Here is a 25,987-nt window from a genome sequence, read left to right on the forward strand (position 1 = left end):
TAGGAGCTCCTTACTCCACTGCCATCTTGCTGGATGTCCCCACCTATGTTTTTAAAAAACAAAAACCACCCTGGATTATATCACATGTTCTCTCAAAGCAACTAGCAATTTAGGTGCATTAGCCAGGGTTCTCCAGAAACAGAAACAATAAATTATAAATAGATTGCAAATATTATGAGATTACAGTAATTGGCTCATGTAACCATGGGGATTAGCAAGTCCAAATTCCGTAGGGCAGCTACAAGGTGGGAACTCAAATGATGGTTTTCATTAATTCCCTAGGTGAAGCTATCTGTCTAAATATAAAAATATAAAGTCTTTTTTCTCACTGCTGAACTCATGAGTTCTCCCTTTAAAGACTTCATGAAGGTATCTCCTTTGCTGACTGTAGATGTAATGACCCATACAACTGACTGATGATTTAAATCCATGAAATATTCTTACAGTAAATTCAGGCAAGTGCTTCTTTGACCAAACAACTGGACGCCATAGCCTAGCCAAGTTAACAAGTGAAATTAATTATCACTTTAGGCCTACGTATTTCCTTCAGCTAATATGCCAAATCTGAACCTAAACAATAAATGACCATCTATATTAGCCAAAGAAGTTCTGATACAAAGGACCAAAAATCTGTTGGCTTTTTTAAAGGGTATTTATTAGGGGTAAGAGCTTACAGTTATAAACCCCTGAAGAGTCCAATTCAAGGTACCATAAGAAGAATTTTCTTACTCAGTTTAGCTGCCACTTGTGGAAGCAAGATGAAGAGGTCTCTCTGCCTGGTCTCTCCTTCCTTCTTCCTAAGGCTGCTGTGGGCCGTTTCTTCCAATCTCAGTTGTAGGCTGCTTAGGTCCTTTCTCTCCTCTGGGGGTTGCAGGATCAAGGTTCTCTACCCTTCTGTGTCATGACAAAGTTCTCTCCTCTGGCATCTATGGAGCTCTTTCTCTTAGCTCATGTATCTTCTTCTGTGTCTTTTTGAGTGAGTGTCCATTTGTATCAGCCCATGAAGGGGGTGGGGACTTAACCTGAGTTACACCCTACTAACATGGTTGAAGCAAAGCCCTAATCTTAACATAATTTAATCAAAAACATCTCAGCTGAATCTAATACAATCAAAGGGGATCACACCCTGAAAAACAGACCAGTTTACAAACATAATCTCTCTTTTTGGAATTTATAAATAATCTGAAACTGCCACACCATCCTACTGCTTCCCCTCCCTCACGATTTAAGCCAATTTCCTCTACTATATTTAAATCACTCTATCTGTAAAAGTATAAAAATGATTCAATATTGAACATTTTATTTTCTTTTATCCAACTGAAGAATCATGTCTAATTGTTGCTGAGTATCTTTAAATACTGAAAAATATAGCCAAATACACAAACATAAAAAAGTCAATGGTAACTTTTGAGGCATCAGGTCAGTCCGAAGAATAATTTAATTCTATTTTGTCGGTGTGAAACCAAATCTAGTCAGTTTAAAGACTAATGCATATTTACTGATGAAATGAGACTATGAAATTAGCAACCAATTCATCATGAGCATGGTAAGACAAATGAAAATTTTTTGTCATTGTGCTGCAAAAACCTTACTTAACAGGCCAAAAATAAATTTGGATATAATACATTCTGAGAATAATTTTAATGAAATTAAGTTGGTCTCTTGTAATATCAGTAATATGATTATGCAATATTTAATATTTCTTTTCTACATAGACAAAGTATCTCTCAAACTGTTTATATGACAATACACTTCTCTTTCAAGTTCAGAGTAAATAGAAAAACGTAGGCTATTGTTAAGAACATTTGTTTGCTAATGGATAACAGTGTGTTCACAGTATAGTTTCAATAGTTATAATACTACCATTCCATTAATATCTTCAACTTAACTTCCTTTTAGCTTATAATTCAACAAACATGGCAAATTATTGAAAGATTCTAACTCTGAATAAACAATTATTGCATCTGTGATAACTAGACCAAATTATTTAATACCTAGAATAGTGCTATTCCTAACCTTAAGTACCCCCAAAAAGTACATTAAAACATTTAAATTTTTCCAGAAGATAAAGTGAGCAATGTGAATTATCTTTTTTTTTTCCCAAAAATTTCTTCTTAGGATCTCTAATGAGCTAGAGGTAAAAGAGAAGAACCTTAAGAGAAACTTCAAAACGGAAGAGTCTATTACACTAACATAGAGTAACAGAGAAGAAAAGGTAGGGATCATGAGTTAAAGAGCTCCAAGAAAAAAGAATGTAAAGGGCAAGTTCTGAAACTGGTGCTGTAAGAGTTTCTGCAACCTAAATACATGTTCCATATAACTCCTGGTCAAACTGTGGGGTCTGCATTCTCTTAGCAATTTAATGCTACTTCCAAGAATTTACTTTTTACATTTGTGTAGAGACCTAATACTTTGACAGCCATATCCACCTTACCTTACCACACCAACCTTAACCCTATTTATTCAAACTGAGATAACAAACTCCTAGAAACTTCTTTCAACAAGAACTTTAGCACTTGAGTCATGGTCTTCTTCTTCCTATATACCATCATCTTGCCAGTATCCATGTGGACAATCCATCAAGCATCAGAGTGTACAAGTTCCTAACCTTTTTCAACTTTACTGACATTCTCTTCTACTTTATCTCATTCATCTTTATAATAACCAACTGCTAAACTCATCATTGTTTTAAACTAATCACCAGACATATTCCAATAGGTCACTCTCTCACCGTGTACTTAGCCCATCCAACATGGAAAGGATATAAGCCCTAAGAGCCACAAGATTGCTTATTCTCAGGGTTGTACTTACTTATTTATAACAAAGAAAATCTACAGACTCCTTCAGATTATCCAGTGATAAAGTCTAATTTCTTAACTAGCAAAGTTGTAGGTTTACAGAAAAATCATACATGAAATACAGAGTTCCCATACATCATCCTATCATTAACACTTTGTACTAGTGTGGTACATTTGTTACAGGTAATAAAACAACATTTTTATAATTGTACTTTTAACTATAGTTCATGTTTTACATTAGGGTTTACTGTTCGTGCTGTATAGTCCAATGGTTTGTTGTTTTTAAAATTTTTTATTCTAGTACTATATATACAACCTAAAATTTCCCCTTTTAACCACATTCAAATATGTAATTCAATGCTGTTAATTAGAATCACAATGTTTTATATCACCACCATCCACTACAAAACTTTTCCATCACCCCAAATAGAAAACCTGTAAAATTTTCTAATTATAACATCGTCCCCATTGTCATCATCATCATCATCATCACACTGGAGGGCTTCCCTGAGGCTAGTGGATTCAGCTCTATTAAATAAAAGGAAACTAAAGAAAGTTGGCCAGTACCCAGCCCTTCCGAGTTTATCATCTGGAGTTTGAAGAGTCTAAAAATAATCAGGAGAAATAAACTCATATATCTATGGCCAATTAATTTATACAAGGGTGCCAAGTTCACTCAATAAGGAAAGAATGGTATTTTCAACAAATGGCACAGGGAACACTGGATATCTACCTTCAAAAGGATGATGTTGGACCGCTACCTCATACCTTATACAAAAATTAAATTTAAAGGTATCAAAGGCCTAAATGTAAGAGCTAAAATCATAAAACTTCTAGAAGAAAGCATAGGGGGCACCTTCAATATTGTGGACTTGGTAGTGATTTCGTAGATATGACACAAAAAGCATAAGCAACAAAAGAAAAAAATGATAAAATGGACTTCATCAAAATTAAAACCTTTTTTTTTTAAAGATTTATTTTATTTATTTCTCTCCTCTTCCCCCAACCCTTCCACCCCCATTGTCTGCTGCTCTCTTTGTCCATTCGCTGTGTGTTCTTCTGTGTTCGTTTGCATTCTCGGTGGCACCGGGAACCTGTGTTTCTTTTTGGTTGCATCATCTTGCTGCATCAGCTCTCCATGTGAGCAGTGCCACTCCGGGGTGGCCTGCACTTTATTCTTTGCACAGGGCGGCTCTCCTTGCAGGGCACATTCCCTGAGCACGGGGCTCCCCTACGCAGGGGACACATGTGCATGGCATGGCACTCCTTGCACACAGCAGCACTGCACATGGGCCAGCTCACCACATGGGCCAGGAGGCCCTGGGTTTGAACCCTGAACCTCCTATACGGTAGGCATTCTACCAGTTGAGCGATGTCCGCTTCCCAAAATGAAAAACTTTTGTACATCAAAGGACATTATCAAGAAAGTGAAAAAACAACATATAAAATGGAAAAAGGTAATTGCAGACCATATATCTGTAAAGGCTCTGATAGCCAGATTATAAAGAGAACTACAACTCAACAAAAAGACAACCCAATTTTAAAATGGGCAAAGAGGACTTCCAGGAAGATGGTGGACTAAAAAGACATGGGACTCTCCTCTTTCCCAGAAAAATAGCTAGAGGACAGGATGAAATGACCTGGAAAACAATCTTCTAGGGTTTAGGACCCCAGGCGAAGGCTGGACAGCCCCCAGAAGAAAGAGGTTTCCAAAGGAAAAGAATTGCTACAGCAAAACTGAGTCAAAACCAGCAGCTACTACTGCCAGCATCCTCCCTCACACTACAGACACTTCTGAGTTCTCAGGCCTCTTGGCTGGCTATAGACAAAGGGTACCTCAGGGATCCACCACCTCAGAAAAGGGGAGAAAGAGGGACACAGACTAACGGTGACTCAGTTTTCGACCCACAAATTTAGTCCACTGTGCCCTACCAGCCAGTCCTGGCCAGAGGGGCGACTCAATTGTTTGCCTTGGGAGCCATCTCCAGACTGAAGAGATTTAGGACTAAAAAGAACCCACCCTCTCAGTCTCTCTCTCCACTAACTATCCTGGACTGATAGTTGAGAATGCAGAAGGGAGTGGAATTATTTCCTATTTCCCAGAAAATGGAAGGGGCTGTCACCAAAAGCTAGAAAACTATCACTGAGAAAGCCTCCAGGAAGGAACCTATATCACATTGACCTGGTCCATGTTGTAGCAAACACACTCCTCCCACCAGGCACTGAAATGAGTGGGCTGCCAAAGGCTGCCATCTGCTGACAGACCAAGGAAGTGCATGTGAGGAAGTTAAAAGCAAATGAGGGAAGCGGACTTGGCCCAGTGGTTAGGGCATCCGCCTACCACATGGGAGGTCCGTGGTTCAAACCCAAGGCCTCCTTGACCCGTGTGGAGCTGGCCCATGTGCAGTGCTGATGCACGCAAGGAGTGCTGTGCCACGTAGGAGTGTCCCCGCGTAGGGGAGCCCCACGCGCGAGGAGTGCGCCCAGTAAGGAGAGCCGCCCAGCGTGAAACAAAGTGCAGCCTGCCCAGGAATGGCGCCTCACACACGGAGAGCTGACACAGCAAGATTATGCAACAAAAAGAAACACAGATTCCCGTGCCACTGACAAGAACAGAAGCAGACAAAGAAGAACACGCAGCAAATAGACACAGAGAACAGACAACTGGGGTGGGGGAGAAGGGGGGAGAAATAAAATAAATCTTTAAAAAAAAAAAAAAGGCAAATGAGAGGCTTTTTCTGGCCTTTACAGCCTCCCTCCACGAGGCCCTAGAAAATGGGTCTGCAACCCACTATAGTCCAGAGCCGATTTTTCAGCAACTAACAAGGACAATCTTAAAGACCTAGAACAGGTTAAACCAAGAATCAAAGAAGAGCAGTAACACACAGTCTGCCACCAAATCGCTACAAGAGAGAGAAATTAAGCATCTATGTAAACTACCATCCTAATCAGATGCCTAGTGTTCACAGAAATTTACAAGCTATACTACTAAGAAAATGGAAGACATAGGCCAAGAAAAAGAATATATCGAAGTCCCAGAAGAGCTGCAAGAGTTGAGGCAACTAATTGATGAGATGCACACTAATTTCCAAAATCAAATTAATGAGTTGAAAGACAATATGGCTAAAGAGATAAATGACATATAGAAGACAATGAGCAAGCACAAAGACAAATTTGAAATCCTGAATAGAAAAGTAATGGAGCTCTTGGAAATTAAAGACACAACAGGTGAGATAAAAAACACATTAGAGGCATACAAAAGACTCGAAATGATAGAAGGAAGAATAAGTGATACAGAAGACAGAACAGTGGAAATTGAAGAAAGCAAAGAACAGAGAGAGAAAAGAATGGCAAAATTGAAGAGCGGCCCAAGGAGTTGAATGACAACGCAAAACACAACAAAATATGTGTCATGGGAACTCCAGAAGAAGAAAAAGGAAAAGGAGAAAAAAGTATTTGAGAAAATAATAGCTGAAATTATCCCAACTCTCACCAAAGAAATGAACTTACATTCCAAGAGTGCATCATACCACAATCAAAATAAATCTCAACAGACCTACTCCAAGACACAGTCTACTCAGAATGTCAAATGTCAAAGGTAAAGAGAAAATTCTGAGAGCAGCAAGGAGATACAAATCATCACATACAAGGGACACCTAATAAGATTTAGTGCAGATTTCTCATCAGAAAGTATGGTGGCAAGAAGACAGTGGTATGGTAGAATTAGGATACTGAAAGAGAAAAACTGCCAACTGAGAATTCATTCTCCAGCAAAATTGTTCTTCAGGTATGAAGGTGAGTATAAAATATTCACAAACAATCAGAAATTAAGGGAGTTGATAAGAAAGAATCCACCTTTGCAGGAAATACTAAAGAAAGCCTTAGACCCTAAAAGAAAAGACAGGAGAGAGAGGCTTGGAGGGGAGTATAGAAGAAAGAATACCAGAAAGGATAACCAAAACAGTAAAAAGACAGACAAAAATATGACATATGAAAACCAAAGAATAAAATGGTGGAAGTAAATAATGCATTGAGTAATATCAATGAATATGAATGGATTAAACTCCAAATCAAAAGACAGAGGCTAACAGAATGGATAAAAAGCCATGAACCATCCATATGCTGCTTAATGAGTCTCACCTTAGACTTAGGGATACGAACTGGCTTAAAGTCAAAGATCATAAAAAGGTACTCCATGCAAACAGAAACCAAAAAAGAGCAGGGGTAGATATACTAATATTAAAGAGAACAGACTTTAAGTGTAAAAAATCTATATATAAGAGACACAGAAGGCCATTATATATTAATAAAAGGGACAATCCACCAGGAAGATGTAACAGTCATAAATACCTATGCACCTAACCAGGGTGCCCCAAAATACATGAGAATAACTCTGGAAAAACTAGAGGGAGAAATAAACATCTCTACAATAATCACTGGAGACTTTAACACACCACTCACATCATTAAATAGAACAACTAGACAGAAGATCAACAAGGAAACAGAGAACTTGAACAATATGATAAATGAGTTAGACCTAACAGACTTATATAGAATATTGCATCCAAACTCAGTGGGTAATAATAGATTCTTCTGAAGTGCCCATGGATCTTTCTCTAGGATAGACCACATGTTAGGTCACAATGCAGCTCTCAATAAATATAAAAAGACTGAAATTATACAAAGTACCTTCTCAGATCATAACAGGATGAAACTGGAAATGAATAATAGATAGGAAAAAAGTAAATTAGCAAATGTCTGGAGGCTAAACAACATACTCCTAAATAATTAGTGGGTCAAAGAAGAAATTGCAAGTGAAATCAGTAAATATATTGAGACAAATGAAAAAGAGAACAAAACTTATGAAAATTTATGGGATACAGTCTAGGCAGTCTTGAGAGAGAAATTTATAGTCCTAAACGCCTATGTGAAGAAGGAAAGAGCTAAACTCAAAGACCTAACTGAACAACTTAAGAAACTAGAAGAACAGCAAACCAAGCCTAAGGCAAGGAAAAGGAAGAAATAATAAAGATTACAGCTGAAATAAATTAAATTGAGAACAAAAAAAAAAGAGAGAGAGAAAATCAACAAAACCAAAAGCTGGTTTATGAAGATCAATAAAATCGACAAATCCCTAGCTAGATTAACCAAGAAAAAAAAAGGGAAGATAAAAATAAATACAATCAGAAGTGAAAGGGGGGAAGTTACCGCTGACCCTACAGAAATAAAAAGGATCGTAAGAAGATATTATTAGAAACGGTATGCCAACAAAGTAGACAACCTAGATGCATTTCCTAGAAATGCACAAAAATCCTACACTATTGCAACAAGAAATACAAGAACAAACCAGTCAGATTTAGAGAGACTGACTATCATCAAAAATCTCCCAACAAAGAAAAGTCCAGAACCGGATGGCTTCACAGGGGAACCTACCAAGCATTTCAGAAAGAATTAACACCATTCTTGTTTAAACTCTTCCAAAGTCTCATTAATGAGTAGGGAAATGGAATGAGAACCACATCTACCAGAATGACTAAAAAAACAGACAAGGTGAAGTGTTGGCAAGGATGCGAAAGCTACTAGAACTCTCATACACAGCTGGTGGGAATATAAATGGATTTAGTAGTATTTTCTAAAACTGAAGACATGTAAATTCTACAGCACAGCAATGACACTCATAGGTATAAGTATTAGTCAGCCAAAGGAGTGCTTATGCAAAATACCAGAAATCTGTAGATTTTTATAGAGGGTATTTATTTGGGTAGAAGCTTAGATTTACCAGGCCATAAAGCATAAGTTACTTCCCTCAGTAAAGTCTGTTGCTACATGTTGGAGTAAGAAGGTTGCCAACATCTGCAAGGGTTCAGGTTTTGTCTTCCTCTCAAGGCTCTGTGGTCCCAGCTTCTCCCAGTATCAGCTATAGGCTACGGTAAGTTTCTCTCCTGGGGCTTGTTCCTCTCTGGACTCAGCTGTTCTGGTCTCTGCACAATGTCAGCTGTAAACTAGCAGGCTCTCTCTCTCTTCCTGGGGCCTCTGCCATGTCTATGGAGCCATCTCTATTCCTCTGTGTTCTTCCCCTGTGTGTTTACTTCTCAGGGTTACAGAATCAAAACTCCAACCTCTCTCCTCTGCTGTGTGGTTTTCTTCGTGAGTACCTGCCACCAAGGGACCTACTTACGTGGTCCAATCAAAGCCTTAGTCATTGTTTAATCAAGTAATAGTGAAACCTCTGAATCCAAAACAATCTGATATGCCCAGAGGAACAGACCGGTCCACAAACATAATCCAGTATCTATTTTTGGAATTCATCAATAATACCAAACTGCTACCGTATATATCCAATAAAAATACATACATATGTTCATGAATAGACATATACAATCATGGTTGTAAAAGCACTATTCATTATAGTCAAAAACTGGAGGAAACAAAAATGCCCATCTGCTGTAGACAATGAAGACCACATAGCAATCAGAATGAACTACTGATACACTGAACTACAGATGAAATTCATAAACGAAAAGTGCAACAACAGAAAGCAGACATAGAAAAAAGCATATTCTGCATGATTAAGTTTATATAAGGTTTAAAAACAGCAAAAACTAATTGTAGCAGTTTGCTATTATTGATGAATTCCAAAAAGCAATATTGGATTTTGTTCGTAAACTAGTCTTTCCTCTGGGCATATCAGAGTGTACTGGATTCAGAGGTTTTACTTTTAGGTGATTAAATTAGGGCTTTAATTGGGCCACATCAGTACCCCTTGGTGGCTGGGGACTCACAGATAAAAGACATGGCAAAGGACAGAGTAGCAGTTTTGTTTTTGTTTTTTTAAGATTTATTTTTTATTCATTTCTCTCCTCTTTCCCACCCCCTATCCCCCACCAGTTGTCTGTTCTCTGTGTCCATTCACTGTGTGTTCTTCTGTGTCTGCTTATATTCTTGTCAGCGGCACCAGGAATGTGTGTCTCTTTTTGTTGCATCATCTTGCTGCATCAGCTCTCCACGTGTGCGGCGCCACTCCTGGGCAGGCTGCACTTTTTTCACACTGGGTAGCACGGGACCCAATCCTTGTGCATGGGGCTCCCCTACGTGGGGGATACCCATGTGGCATGGCACTCCTTGCGCACATCAGCACTGTGTGTGGGCCAGCTCATCACACAGGTCAGGAGGCCCTGGGTTTGAACGCTGGACTTCCCGTGTGGTAGGCAGACATTCTATCCATTGAGCCAAATCCGCTTCCCAAAGTAGCAGTTTTGATGTTGGAGTTTTGATACTGGAGTCTTGAGCTGGAGCCCCAGGAAGTAAACACACAGAGGAGGTTGGTCATGAGGAAAGAGAAAAGGCCCCGAGAATAGAAACAAGCCATTCACCTAATAGTCTACAGCTGGCCTTGTGGAGAGAGGCAAAGCCTAGAGAATCTCATATTCTACAGCTGACCTTGCAGAGAAAACAGAGGAGCTGAGCCTGGAGAGAAATGGAACCCCAGAAAGAAAGGAACCCTGGTAGATGTCGGCAGCCATCTTGCTCCAACACATGGCAAAAGACTTTCATGAGGGAAGTAACTTACACTTTATGGCCTGGTAACTGTAAGCTTCTACCAAATATTTCTAGTATTTTTGCATTAGCACCCATCTGACTGACTAATACACTAATGAATGACGTTAGAAGTAGAAGAACAATTACCATTGGCAGAGGGTAAGGACAGAAGATGGGCTTGTGAAGTGTTGGCAATGTTCTTGTTCTTGATCTAGCTACTCGTAAAATAGGTGTTTTTAATCTTCATAAAAATTCATCAAGCTATAAACACAATTGAAGACTTTTCTTTATGTATGTATATTATCCTTCAATTAAAAAAGTAATCTTAAGCTTTTAAAGAATTGGAATTAAGGGGTGAAAATAATATAATGAAAAAGAAACATTGTTATAAAGCATATAGAATATATATAATACTATTCTCTGTCAGGAAATATATACTTCCTATAATGGTTAGGCTCATGTGTCAACATGGCCAGATAATGGTGCCTGGTTGTCTGATACAGTAAGCACTGAGCTCATTGTAATACAAGGGCATTTCATGGACTTTAATCATGACTGAGTTGACTGCTTCTATGGTTGATTACATTTATAATCAATTGAGGAGATTGCCTCTAGCAATAAGAGACATCTCATTGAATCAGCTGAAGGATTTAAAAGGAGAAGTGATAATTTCAGCAGTCAGAAGTGAGAATCTTCATATCTACTTTAGTCAGTCAGCTTCTCCTAGGGAATCCATCAAAAACCTTTATCATAGCTCCCAGCTTGCAGCCTGCCCTATGGTATTCAGACTCGTGAATCCCTATATTCACATAAGACAATTTTACATAATCTCAAAATATTCACAGATATCTCCTGTCAGGTCTGTTTCTCCAGAGATTCCTGACTAACACACTTCCCTTTTCATGTCTCACATTTTTTTTTCACATCTCTGAAAAACAGGACATATCTTATAATCAATGACATATCATAGTTTAATTGGCAGAGGTCTCTTATTCAGCGGTATATAAGAGCACAGTCTAACAGTTGATGTCACCCTCAATTTGAAAAAACAAGGTACAGAAAACCTGGTTCTGTATGACCAATAGATTTCTCTGATAATTTTCTCCAACTTCGTTATTTAAAGTCACAGGCCAATTATGTAGAATCTCACCTGTGGTTACTTGTTCTTATACATTTGTCTTCAGAATCTTAAGCCTTAGACAGTCTGCTTGAAATTGCAAATTCAAAGGTTTCACTGAAGTGTCTCAAAGTATTTTCATGAATAATATAAAACCACACACCTAATTAAATACAGTATTATGTTTCATATCAGAGGTAGCTAATCTGTGACTCCACAATCAAAAGAAGTTCCCCAATGCTTTACATGCATCCTATGACATCACCATCATGGACTATATATAGATTCTATGACTAAACATATTATACAAAATATTTAAAACAATAATGCAAGAAGTAGAAAAGAATATAAAGACTCACAAATAATTTTCCTCAGAATTTTAAAATTTAATTAATTTAACAATTTATTACAATACTTCTATGACAACACACATGGACTCGTTGGTATTTTACCTCTGATAAAACTAAGTCTGTTTTGGGTAATATAAATTATTAGATGTGTGTTCAATAAGAAAGAAATACAATCATACTAAAAAATGTTTGACCCTATTTTCTTTTACTGGCTCCAAAATTTACATTTTCTCAGTCATGTTATACATCATCTTTTCAGTTTTGGGGGAAAAGTAAAAGATAAATTGCAGGATTTAAGAAAATCTGAAGTTGCCAAATACCTACTCTTCCAGCAATGTGATGATGGTAGTGAAATTTTTTTATTTATAAATATACTATTAAAAATAATTTATTTAAACTCATATTCTGAAACTAAGTGCCTTTCATCATTTCAACAATGACCAACAAAAGAATGACTTAATTTTCAGTGCAACTGGAAAGAGCAGAAGCTATTCCTTAATTGCAACCTTTCACTAGAAAATTCTAATAAACTTTCAAGGCCAGACATTAATACCAAAGTACTGGCTCACATTATTGAGAGTTACATTCTTTTTTTTAAAAAAGTATTCAGTTGAATTTGAACACAGTCCTTTAAATTAGAATTCTGTTTATCCCATGCCTTTATTAACCTCCAGTAAGTTTATAATCACAACTGCTTAGAACAATTAACTTATCAGACTATTTAGGCAAAGTACCTTCTTCCTATTCATTTTAGAGAGACCAATAATTACTTTTTTCTTCTAACTCTATTAATAGGTATCTCCTGAATGCTAATTTACTTTAAAAAGTTAAACTATAATGCCAAGCAAAAATAAAAAATTCATGTTATGAAATGTTTAACATAGTAATGCTTAACATATATGTATATATTATGATTCCTTAATTTTTTGGTAAATAAGATTTACTACCTCAAAACAAGTTTCCTGGAACAATAAATCTTAAGGTCAACTATGCAAAAGCAATTAGGAGTTCTCTTTATTACACTTTACTGTGGTTACCTAAAATTCCCCTTTGAAAAGTAAATGAATGAGATTGTAAGGATCCATCAGGCAATATTCATTTATTAATAGATTAGATAATGCAAAACTGAACACCAGAAATATGATGACATATAAAATTACTCTCATTTTATCCTGCCTCTGCAAACCAAATAGTTTCACATTATATCTTAATTACATTAAAAATCTCTACTGTGTGATCAATCTTGCATTTTTGCATTTAGACAAAAAAGTCTTTCCTCTATTAAATCAGATGCAAAACAAAGTCTCAAAGGTTTATTTTTTCTTTTTTTTATGACTATGTTACAAACAACAAAATAATGATAAACTCACAGAACATTAGTATAAATATACAAATCATATGACTAGATTTTCTTTATAAACTACTGGTGGCAAACATATAAATTTGTATCTAGGGATAAAATAAGAAAATAAAGAAAAAGAACAAGACAATACTTAGAAAATTAAACAGAATATATAAAATATACATGAAATCTAAAATTCCTACCTAGCAAGGATACAAATAATAGACATTGGAGAGGAGCAACATGTCATGTACAAAGAAGAGTCAATAAGTGCCAACTTCTCATTAGAACCCATGGAGGCAAGAAGGCCAAAAGCAAAATCTGCCAACCAAATTTTTATATGTGGTAAAACTGTCTTTCAAAAATAAGGGAGCCATTAAGACATTCCCAGATAAACAAAAGCTGAGGGAGCTCATCACCACTAAGACCAGCCCTACAAAAGATGCCAAAGAGAGTTCTGCAGGTTGAAAGGAAAGAACACTAGCTGACAGATCGAAGCCACATGAAGAAACGTAGATCTCCAGTAAGGGTAACAAGAGGGATAAATATAAATGCCAGTACTATTACAATTTTAGTTTGTAACTCCACTCTTTACTTTCTACAGCATCTAAAAGGCAAATGTATAAAAAGATATGTGGCTAAGCAGTTGAGTGCCTGCCTCCCACATTGAAGGTGGTCTTGGGGTTCAGTTCCCAGTGCCTCCTAGAGAAGACAAACAAACAATGAGCAGACATCAAGTAAAAACAATCAGCAGACAAAATGAGCAAAAACAAGCAAGTAGGGAACAGCTGTGACTCAAGCAGTTGAGCATCCACCTTCCACATGGGAGGGTCCTGGGTTTGGTTCCCAGTGCCTCCTAACAAAAAAACAGACAGACAATGGAAAAAAAAAAAAAAGATAATGATAAATCAGTGGTTTTGAACTCATAATGTAACATGTAATTCATGACAAGAACTTCATAAAGGAGCAGGGACAGAGGGCTATAGGAATATAGCTTGTATATGCTATTAAGTTGATATCAAAGCAAATGAGGTTGTTATAAATTTAGGCTGCTAAATTTAATCCTAAGGTAATTACAAAGAAAATATCAGAGAGAATATGGAAACTCACATGGACAGAAATTAACAGTACAGGTTGCCAAGGGTGGGGGCGGGGCAATGGGAAATTAATACAAAATAGATACAGGGTTTCTAGTTAGGGAGATGGGAAGACTCAAAAGGACATCATTGCAATATGAAAAACTTGGGATATAGAATGTAAACTTTATATCAGTGTTAAATTTCTTGAACTTGGTAAGTGCCCTTCAAGTGGTCGTGTAAGTGAATATCCTTGTTCTTAAGAAATGACCATGGAAGTATCAAGTGTTCAAGAAGCATGATGTATACATCCTACACTCAAGGGTTTAGAAAATGGACTGATGATACATAAATAGGCAGACAGGCAGGCAGACAAACTGACGGACAGATAGAATGATTCAGGAAATGTGGCAAAATGTTAAAATTGGTGAATCTGGATATCCAGGGGAGACAGGGATAAGAGGGAGTTTCTATAAGAGGTCTGTTTTATTTTTATAATTGTCCTGTTAACTTTCAAAATATTTCTCAAAATAAAAAGTTTAAAACTTAAAAAAAATAAAAAGGGAAAGTATATAAAGCAAAAATGTAAAATGCAGATAATGGTTTTTAAAAACCCATATTAGAGAAAAGAAAGCAGCAGAACTAATATTACGGACAATCTAATCTGTCATCTATGTCCAATCTCAACGTTTGTCCCAAAAAAGGGGGAAAAATGGAAAAAAATAAGCCAATATATTATATAAACAATCATCAAGATCCAAGATGATAATTTTGTTATTACCTAACAGGAGAGGGACAGTGGGAAGGTAGAAACTAAGAAGTACTTTTGAAAGTCACAGCCCAGTGACTCACTAATATATTGAGACATAATTATAAGATTAGAGAATCCATCCCTTCCCTCCATACCCTTACCACATCAGTCAGTTTCCTGTAAATAAGAGTGGATTACAACAAAAAGAACTACAAGACTCATAACCTGTATAAGAAAAAGCCTCTAAGGAAGCAGTTGTGGCTCAACTGATAGAGCATCTGCCTACCACATGGAGGGTCCAGGGTTTGATACCCAGGGCCTCCTGACCTGTGTGGTGAGCTGGCCCACATGCAGTGCTGCCACGTGCAAGGGATGCCGTGCCACATAGGGGTGTCCCCAAGTAGGCATGCCCCAGGTGCAAGAAGTGCACCCCACAAGGAGAGCCACCCCATGTGAAAAAAGTGCAGCCCACCCAGGAGTGGCACCGCACACACAGAGAGCTGACACAGCAAGATGATGCAACAACAACAAAAAAGCAACACTGGCACTGTACACATGGAGAGCTGATTCAAGACGACATAACAAAAAAAGCAACACAGTTTCTCGGTGCCGCATGGCAAGAATGCAATCAGACACAGAAGAATACATAACGAATGGACGGAGAGAGCAGACCATAGGGGTGAAGGGGAAAGAAAGAAATATATCTTTTTTTTAAAAAGCCTCTAGGAAAACTCAAAGACAGGTGAGACAAAAATAAGGGCACTAGTGGAAATTTTAACTTCAGACACCACAGCTATAGCAAACAGTAAACAGAGCCTAATGCCTAGCCAGATAAACACAAAACTTCATGAATACCTGCTTACCTCAGTTCCTTAGATCTAATACATCATGTCTGACTTTCAACAGAAAACTACAAGGCATTCTATATGGCATAACATACAATCTGAAGATAAAGAAAGCATTAGAACCAAACTCAGATGTGACAGAGATTCTGTAATTATCAGACCAGGAATTTAAAATAACTATGATTAATATTCTAAGGGCTCTAATGGAAAGTATATAAGAACAGAATAATGTAGACAGAGGTGGAAACTCTAAGAAGCCAAAGGAAATGCTAGAAATCAAAAACACTGTAACAAGAATTAAAAATACTTAGGAAGGACTCAACAGTAGATTCGATATAGCTAAGGAAACAATCAGTGAGCGTGAAGTCATGTCTATAGAAACTGCCAAAACAGAGATGAAAGAAAAAAAATAATGAAAAACATGGAAAAGAGTAAATACATATTGTGGGACAATTACAAAAGGTGCAATATATGTATGATGGAACAGAAAGAGAAAAAAGAGAAAAGAACAGAAGAAATATTAGAAGTAATAATAGATGAAAATATTCCAAAATTAATGACAGTCACCAAACTACAGTGTAAGGAAGCTCATAATATCAAGCAGAATAAATGCCCAAAGATGTACACCTACACATCTGTAGCAGTTTGATACTGTTTATTAATTCCAAACATAGATATTGGATTGTCTTTGCGAACTGGCCTGTTCCTAAGGGCATATTAGATTGGATTGGATTCAGAGGTTTCACTTTTACTTGATTAAATAATGATTAAGGCTCTGACTGGACCACATCAGTAGGACTTGAGTCCCTGTCCCCTTGGTGAGCAGAGACTCACAGAGAAAATAACATTGCAGAGGAGAAAGTTGCAGTTTTGATCCTGGAGCCCTGGGAAGTAAACACACAGAGAAGCAGATACGTGAGGAAAGAAAGAAGGCCCCATTAGACATGCCAGAGGCCCCAGGAAGAGAGACAAGCTGACCTTGTAGAGAGAGCAGAGCAGCTGAGCATGGAGAAAAATGAGCCCCTAGAGAGATACAAAGACTTATCCCAGCCTACAGCTGAACTGGAAGAAGTTGGGACCACGGAGCCTGAAGAGGGAGAGGAAGATAGAACCTTGAACCCTTGCAAACATCAGCATCCATCTCACTCTACTATGTGGCAACAGACTTTGGAGAGGGAAGTAACTTATGCTTTATGGCCTGGTAACTGTAAGCTTCTATCCCAAATAAATACCCTTTATAAAAGCCAACCGATTTCTGGTATTTTGCATTAGCACCCCTTTGGTTTACTAATACAACATCTCATATTCAAACTACAGATAATCAAAGGCAAAGAGAAAATCTTTTTAAAAAGCAGCTGGGGTATGGGGTGGGGTGGGCAGAACACCACAGCAATACAGGAGCAAAGATAAATGCACTGGACTTCTCTTCAGAAACCATGTAAGAAAGAAGAGAATTGAGTGAAATCTTAAGGCTGTGGAATGAAAAAGAATATCAGCCTAGAATTCTGAATCCAGTGAAATTATCCCTCAAAAGTGAAGGACAATATGAGTTTACAATCTTAGAAGACAGGACAACAAAAGATTAAATAAGTCAAAAAAGAACAGTTTATAATTCTAAGAAATATAACTCTAAATGAATAAATAGCATCTATGAATTTATTATACCAAAAAACACACTATGAACACTATGAATATTCATGAAGGAGAAATTTTAGAAGGTATTATAATTAAACAAACTTAAACCCACTAGTGATAAGAGGATTTCATTTACCTCTCTTAGGCCATGACAAAGCAATTGAACCAAAAATAAATATGAATATAAAAAAGACTAGGAAAAGTATTATTAGTAAAATAAATCTGACTGATACATATCAACCTCTTTTCCCTGAAAATTTTAAAAAGTCCCCCAAATTAATAACATCTCAAAAAAAAAACTATAGAAAATATTCTCTTAACTCAGCATAGAAAAATTAGAAACTAATAACCAATTATAAAAAAAAAAAGGTCCTTCCACCTAGAAATTTCAAAACTCTATAACAAGTTTAGGAAAAGAACTATAAACCAAAATTGCAGAATTCTTAAAAGTATGATAAAAAAATACTCTATCATCAAACTCTACACATCAGACCATGCTGAGCTCAGAAGGAAATATTAAGTACTAATAACTATAGGGAAAAAAATGAAAAGTAATGACTTAAGCCCATAACTCAAAAAGTCAGAAAAGGACAGTAAACACATCAAAGAGAACAACAAAAAATGAATGAATACAAATAAAAGGAGGTTTTGTTTAAGAAAAGACAAGAAATTTAAAAATCCAAAAGCTAGTTCAGTGGAGGGGAAAATAATTAAATGACTACTGCTATTTTTTTTAAGTAAACAGTCAAGTAAGAAATCATCTGAGAGTAAATAACCACAAAAACAGAAGAAATGTAAAGACTCATTACTATGTACTTGCCTCGGCTCTATAGTAATAATTTTAAAACATGGATGAAATGGAGAGGAAATCAATTTACCAAAATACACTCCAGAAGAAAGAGAAAAATGTAATAAAACACACCAATTTTCATAGGAAAAATGGAGAAAGTTGTCCAAAGCATTACTACCCAAATAGTTTTATGGAGGAATTCCTATAAAACCCAGATATTCCAATGCTATTAAAAGTGCTTGGACAAAATACAAATTCCTAAATAAAATGTAAGAGGGGGGGAAAAAATCAGCAGTACATTAAAAAAAAAACAATATAAGACTAAGATTCAAATTCAAGATAAGGAAATATTTTCAAATAATTCATGAGATAAATCTAAACTGCAAAAAAAAATGTTATTTTTAGAGTAAATTTAAAGGCATTTGACAGAATTGAAAGACCATTCTTGATTAAAAGTAAAATCACTCAGTACAATAGGATCAAACAGATACTTGTGTCACCTTATTATTATAAAATAGATTTCTGACTAAAAGGCAGTATCATACTTTGGAAAAATACTGGAAGCATTCCCACTCCAATCACAAACAAGACAAGAAACCCTATAAGCATTTCTACAATTTCAAGTTGCACTTGAATATAACTGAATAAGACAAGAGAACAAAATTAATATATTAAACTTTTAAAGAAAAGAAAAATTACTATTTACAGTTTGTATGACTAAAATACTTAGAAAAGCCAAGAGACTCAAATGAAAAATAACTACAAATAATAACTAAATGCAATAAAAGAATAGGAAAAATTAGGTTAGTTTACCAAAATCAACAGCTTTACTTAGCTATTATAAAAAGCATCTAGTAGAGCCACACAGCTAACATCATACTTAATAATGAAAAACAAAATTCCTTTCTCTATAAAGATGAGGAATAAGACAAGGCTGTTCACTCTCACTACCTGTATTCAACAATAAACTGGAGTTCTATCCAGTACAATAAGAAAAAAGGAAGAAAGAAAAGACATCCAGACCTGAAAGGAAGTAAAAGTGCCTCTTTTTCACAGAAGACATGATTCTATATGTAATAAACATGACAGCATCTACAAAGAGATATTAGAATGATAAATGACCTTAGCAAGACCACAGGATAAAAGATCAATATATAAAATTTCTATATACTACTAATGAGCAATCAGAATTAAATACTTAATACTATTTATAACACCCATCAAAAATTATAAAATACATCTGAAAAAGTCAGATGAGAAAAACTTGCATACTGAAAGCTATAAACATGTGAGAAAAATTAAAGAACTAAATAAATGGAAAGATATACCATTTATAGATTGATGGATCGAAGATTCAATATTATATTCTTCCCAAACTGATCTATAGATTCATACAATTTCAATCGAAACTCCAGTAGCCGTTCTTATAGAAATTGACAATTCTAAAATTCCTATGAAAATGCAAAGGCCTAGAATAACCAAAACAACTTCAAAAAAGAATAACAAAGTTAGAAAAGTAACACTATCTGATTTCAAGACTTATTATAAACAAAAGTAATTAAGACAATGTGATATTGGCATTAAAATCAGACAAACAGATCAAGTGAATAGAACAGAAAATCTAAAAACAGAACCAGATACGCATGACAACTTGCTTTAACAAAGGTACAAAAGAAATTCCAAGAAAAAAGGGTAGTTTTATCAATAATTGGTGCAAAAATAATATCCATATAGGGGGAAATTTTTTTAATCTCTATATCATAGTGTAACAAAAAAAAAATTTCCTGAAATCACAGACCTGAATGTAATATAAAAACTGAAACAATGAAACTTCTAGACAAGAAAAACATAGGAGAAAATCTTTGTGGCCTTGCATTCAACCAAAAGCATAGGAGATAAAACAAAATTGGTATATTACATTTAATCAAAACTAAAAAATTTACTCTTTGAGGACACTATTAAGAGAAGGAATAAACAAGTCACACACATATCAGGAGAAAATATATGCAAAGCACATTTCTGCAAAGGACTTGTATCCAGAATACATAAAGAATTCTCAAAACTCAGTAACAATAAAACAATCAAATTTTTTAAATGGGACAAAAGATTTGAAGAGACAATTCACCAAAGAGATAGATGGTAAATTGAAGCACATGAAAAAATGGTGAACATATCATTATTCACTAGAGAAATAAACATTAATGTCACAGTAATATACCAGCACACATCTATTAAAATGGCTAAAACTAAAAAGTCAGACTATATCTGGTGCCAAGAATGTACAGGAACTGTTACTCTCACATGCTACTGGTAGGAATGTAAAGTGGTACAACCACTTTGGAAAACAGTATGAAGTTCTTAAAAAGTTAGACATACACATACCATATGAGCCACCCATTCCACTCCTAAGATAACTGAAAATATTTATTCTATCCAGTGACAGTATGAGAGACAAAATCAGGAACTTCCCTCTGGCTCACTACCACTACCACCACCACCGCCCCCCACCCTCATCCTACAACATACTCTTCAGGGAAAAGTAGCTTGCAGACAGCAAAAGCAATATAAAAAATGATTAAGTAGAAGAGTCCTTGAGCAAAGGATTACCTGCTTTGAGTCATACAATACAGCACTCTAAAGGGGGAGAAAGTCTATTTTATTAAGTAGTAGGGGAGGCATCCAAATTCCTGTAAACTGGGGAATTCCTAAGGTCATAAGCAAGCACAAGCCCAGGACAAGACTCAGACTCAGAAAACACGGAGAGGATCCTAAACTTCACATTCGCCTCAGGCTGATCTTGATAGAAGAGCTAAACTCTGAGGGAGAACACCAGCCAACTCAGAGTCAATTTGCAAAAACTGTGAAACGTGATTTTTGCATTAGTTTCTTCGATTTTGATAGCTTGTGACGTCAAGGAAATATCTGTGATATCACTAGCTGGACACAAACAAGGAATAAACAGCTCAGGGACCATATGCCAGATTTAACGCTTTAAAGTATTAAATGTACAGTGTGCAACAAAAGATTACAAGACAAAGAAACAGTAAATGATGGCCCATCCAAAGTTAACCAGATACAAATCCAGAAACCATCAATGTAGAAGATGAGGCTTTGGACGTACCAGACTAAGACCTTTAAAAAATAATCCTCATTATGCTTAAGGATATGAAGAAAAACACAGATAAAGAACTAAAAGATATCAGGAAAAGGATGAATAAATAATAAAAGAATTTCAATAAAGAGAAACAAATACTAGAGTGAAGGGGAAATTTCTATAGAGGGTTATAACTGAAGGGAAAAATTCTATAGAGGGTTTCAACAACAGATTGGAACTAGTAGAAGGAAGAATCAAAGAACTCAAGACAAGACAACTGAAATGATTCCAACTGAGGAACAGAAAGAAAAAAGAATGAAAAAAGTAAACAGAGCACCAGAAAACCTGTGAGACGCATTCAAACATATCAATATGCACTTTAGGGAATCCTGGACAGGAAGGGAAAGAAGGAAAGAAGGAAGGGCAGGGAGAATATTCTAAGAAATTGACTGAGAACTTCCCAAATTTAATGAAATACATGAATATACATATTCTAGAAACTCAAAAATCACGAACAAAATAAGCTTAAAGACAATCATGCCCAGACACATTAGTGAAACTACTGAATGCTAAGGACGAGGAAAGAGTTCTGAAAGCTGCAAGAGAAAAGCAATGTGTTTTGTACACGGTGGTCCCAATAAGATTAAGTGTTGAATTCTCATCAGAAATCACAGAGGCAAGAAAGCAGTGGGACAAAGTACACTGCTGAAAGAAAACAATTGCCAAGTATTTTAGTTTCCTAGGCTGCTGAAAGCAGATACCATAACATGGGTTGGCTTAAACAATGAAAATTTATAGGCTTATAGTTTGAGGTTGAGAAAATATTCAAATCAAGGCATCATTAAGTCATGCTTTCTTCCTGAAGACAGGCTACCAGCAATCCTTGGCTCCCCTGCCGCATGGCAAGGCCCATGGCAGTTTCTACTGGACTCTCCCTTTCGTGGTTTCCATTCCTTTCAGCTTCTTGTTTCCATGGTTCCCTTGAAAGGAAGAGGAAGTCTGAACCCATGCAAACATTGCCCACCATCTTGCTTCAACACATGGCAAACAGGTTTGGTAAGGAAGTAACCTGGAATTATACTCTTTAGGGACTTGTGACTATAAGCTTCTACCCCAAATAAAAACCCTTTATAAAAGTCAACAGAGTTCTGGTACTTTGCATCAGCACCCCTCTGGCTGACTCATACAGTTCTTCACCTTTTTTGTTCCACAGACCCTTCTGCCAGTCAGGTGAAAACCACAAACGCCTTCTCATAATGTAGTGGCAGATAGTTTTATGATACTCAATTAGCATCAGGTCTAACAACTACCCTAATTTCAAAGTATGGATTAGCATAAATAATTTTTCAAGATATGCAACAATTGTAATGTGACACGAAATTATTGCATACATTCATAAATGAAGGAAATGCTAGATTTCAGTTAGAGGTCAGAGAAAATAAAGATAAGTTGATTTTTTTTCAATTCAAGCTCACAGACCCCCTGAAATATTTCCATGGACCCCTTGCTAAGAACCCCTATGGTAAAGGGAGTTCTTCAGACTGAAAAGAAGACATAGTAGACAGTGGGTCAAAGCAGTAAAAAGAAATAAAGACCTCCAGGAAAGGTAACCATACGGGTAATTATAAATGAGAGTACTATTGAATTATTTTTTATGGAATCTAACTCCACTTTTCACTTCCTATAGACTATAAAATGCAAATACATAAAAAGTGGTGGTATCTCTATGGTTTTGGACACACAGCATATAAAAACATAATTTGTAATAAATACAATAAATAGATATGTGACGATAGAGGGTATACAGTATATGTGTATGTTATTGAAGTTAAGTTGGTGTCAAATCAAACATGATTATTACAGATCTAAATGTTAAATTTAAGCCCCACAGTGACTATAAAAAAATACCTGAAAAATTTATAAAGAAATGACAAGAGACTCAAATTGGTACACCAGGGGGAAAATCAAGTATGAAAACATTCATTAATGGAAGAATTAAGGGGCAAAAAAAGTATAAGACTTACAAAGACCTAATAGCAAAATGGCAGAAGAAATTCCTGCATTTTAAGTAGATACTTTAAATGTAAATGGATTAAACTCTCCAGTCAAAAGGCAAACTGGATTTTTTAAAAAGCATGACCCAATTATATACTATATATAAGAGACATCTTAAATTCAAAGACACAATTGGATGGAAAGTGAAATAATGGCAAAATAAATACCATGCAAATAGTAACCGAAAGAGAGCGGGAATAGCATACTATTATAATGCCAGATAAAACAGACTTTAAGTCAAAAACTGGTTGGAGGGACAAAGATAGTCACTATATATGGATAAAGGGGCCAATTCAACAACAGCAACAACAAAAATAACAATGATAAATATATATGCACCTAAGAGCAAACCCCTTAAATATATGAAGCCAATATTGACAGATCTGAAGATAGAAATAGATAGTTCTACATTAGTAGTAGACTTCAATACATCACTTTCAATAATGGATAGAACATCTAGACAGCAGAACAATAAGGAAATAGAAGACTTGAATAATACTCTAAACCAATTAGACCTAACAGACATATATACACTTCACCCAACAGCAGCAGAATACACATTCCTCTCTAGAGCATATGGATCATTTTCCAAAATAGACAAGTCTCAATAAATGAAAAAAATATTGAAATCATACAATATATCTTTCTCCAACCACAATGAAATGAAACCAGAAATCAGTAACTGAAGAAAAACTGGAAAATTCACGAGTGGAAATTAAACAATGCACTCTTAACCCATAGATGAAAAAAGATATTACAGAGGAAATTAGGAAATATCTTGAGGCAAATGTAAATGAAAATACAACATGCTAAAATTTATGGGTTGCAGCAAAGGCAGTGCTTAAAAAGAAATTTGTAGCTCTAAATGCTTATATGAAAAAGAAGAGATCCTTTTGTGGTTCATGAGCATGATGAATGGGTGTTCACGCATTTATGTGAGATGTGCCTCCCTCAAACCTTATTACGACATCAGCACATTACCCATTTTACATGAATTTAAAAAAAAAAAGAAAAAAAGGGAGCAGATGTGGCTCAAGCTGTTGAGTGCCTGCTTCCCACAAGAGAGGTCGGGGTTCAGTACCCAGTACTTTCTAAAAACAAAACAAACAACAAGCAAACAAACGAAAAAGCAACTCAGGGGAGTTATGTGGCTCAGTGGTTGAGCACCAGCTTCCCACATACAAAGTCCCAGGTTCATTTCCTGGCCAAGATGAAGAAGAGGAAGAAGAGGAAGAGGAAGAATTTCAAATCAGAGATTTAACCTCAAAATTGGAAGAACTAAAAAAGAAGAGAAAACCAAGCTCAAAGCAAGCATAAAGATTACAGTGGAGATAAAAGAAATAGAGAATAAAAAAACAATATAAAGAATCATCAAAACCAAAAACTGGTTATTTGAAAAGATCAATAAAATTGACAAATCTTCAGCTAGACTAACAATGAAAAAAGAAGAGAGTGTGCAAATAATGAAACTCAGAAATGAAGGGGAACATTACTACCAACTCTATACAAATAACAATAGGAGATAGTATGAACTGTGCACCAACATATTAGGTAAACTAGATGAAATGAACAAATTCCTAGAAATATACAAATTACCTATACCAACTCAAGAAGAAATAGAGGACCTCAACAGACCAATGACAAAAAAAAAGGGGTTGAACTAGTCATCAAAAACCTCCCCATAAAGAAAAGCCAAGGACCAGATGGCTTCACAGAGGAATTCTACCAAACATTCCCAGAAGTATTCAAATCAATCCTGCTCAAAGTCTTCCAAAAAGTTGAAGATGAGGGTACATTTCCTAACTTTTTCAATGAGGCCAACATTACCCTAATATCAAAGCCAGATAAGATACCACAAGAGGGAAGAAGATGCTCAAGTGGATGAGCGCCTACTTCCCACATGGGAGGTCCCAGGTTCAGTCCCAGGTTCGGTCCCAGGTGCCTCCTATAAGTAAATAAATAAATACATACATACACACATACATACATACAAACATACATACATACATACGTACAAATGAAAAAACCAACTCAGGAGAGCCAATGTGGCTCAGAAGTTGAGCACTAACCTCTCAGACCAATATCCCTTATGAATATAGATGCAAAAATCCTCAGTAAAACATTAGCAAATCAAATCCAACAGCACATTAAAAGAATTCTACTCCATGATCATGTAGCATTTATCACAGATATGCCAGGGTGGTTCAATGCAAGAAAATCAATTAATGTAATACAACACATTAATAGAATGAAGAATAAAAGTGGAAAAAAAACATACGGGCATCTCAATTAAATGAGAAAAGATATTTCACAAAACTCAGCATAGGTTCTTGATAAAAAACACTTACAAAACCAGGAATAGAGGGAAACGTCCTCCACATGATTAAAAGCACATATGAAGAGTCCACAGCTAACATCATATTCAATGATGAAAGACTGAAAGCGTTTCCTCTAAGATAAAAAAAAAAAAAAAAAAAAGACAAGGACACTGTTTGATATAATTGATGAATTCCAAAAAGAAATATTGGATTATGTTTGTAATCTGATCTGTACCTGGATATGACTGAGTTATGATTATTAGGGCATTGAGTCCCT

At 36.0% G+C, this 25,987-nt stretch overlaps 1 protein-coding gene and 1 non-coding gene across 7 annotated transcripts in view; one reads left to right on the plus strand and one right to left on the minus strand.

The window, feature by feature from the left end:
* Window positions 1-25,987, minus strand: part of RNGTT (RNA guanylyltransferase and 5'-phosphatase) — a 355,704-nt gene that overhangs the window by 186,602 nt on the left and 143,115 nt on the right. The gene's annotated exons all lie outside the window — the stretch shown is intronic.
* LOC111763208 (small nucleolar RNA U13) lies at window positions 24,280-24,383 on the plus strand. The gene has a single exon (XR_002796123.1). It is a non-coding gene; the product is annotated as a small nucleolar RNA U13 (small nucleolar RNA).

The sequence above is a fragment of the Dasypus novemcinctus genome, chromosome 11 (genome assembly GCF_030445035.2).
Source record: "Dasypus novemcinctus isolate mDasNov1 chromosome 11, mDasNov1.1.hap2, whole genome shotgun sequence".
NCBI lineage: Eukaryota > Metazoa > Chordata > Mammalia > Cingulata > Dasypodidae > Dasypus > Dasypus novemcinctus.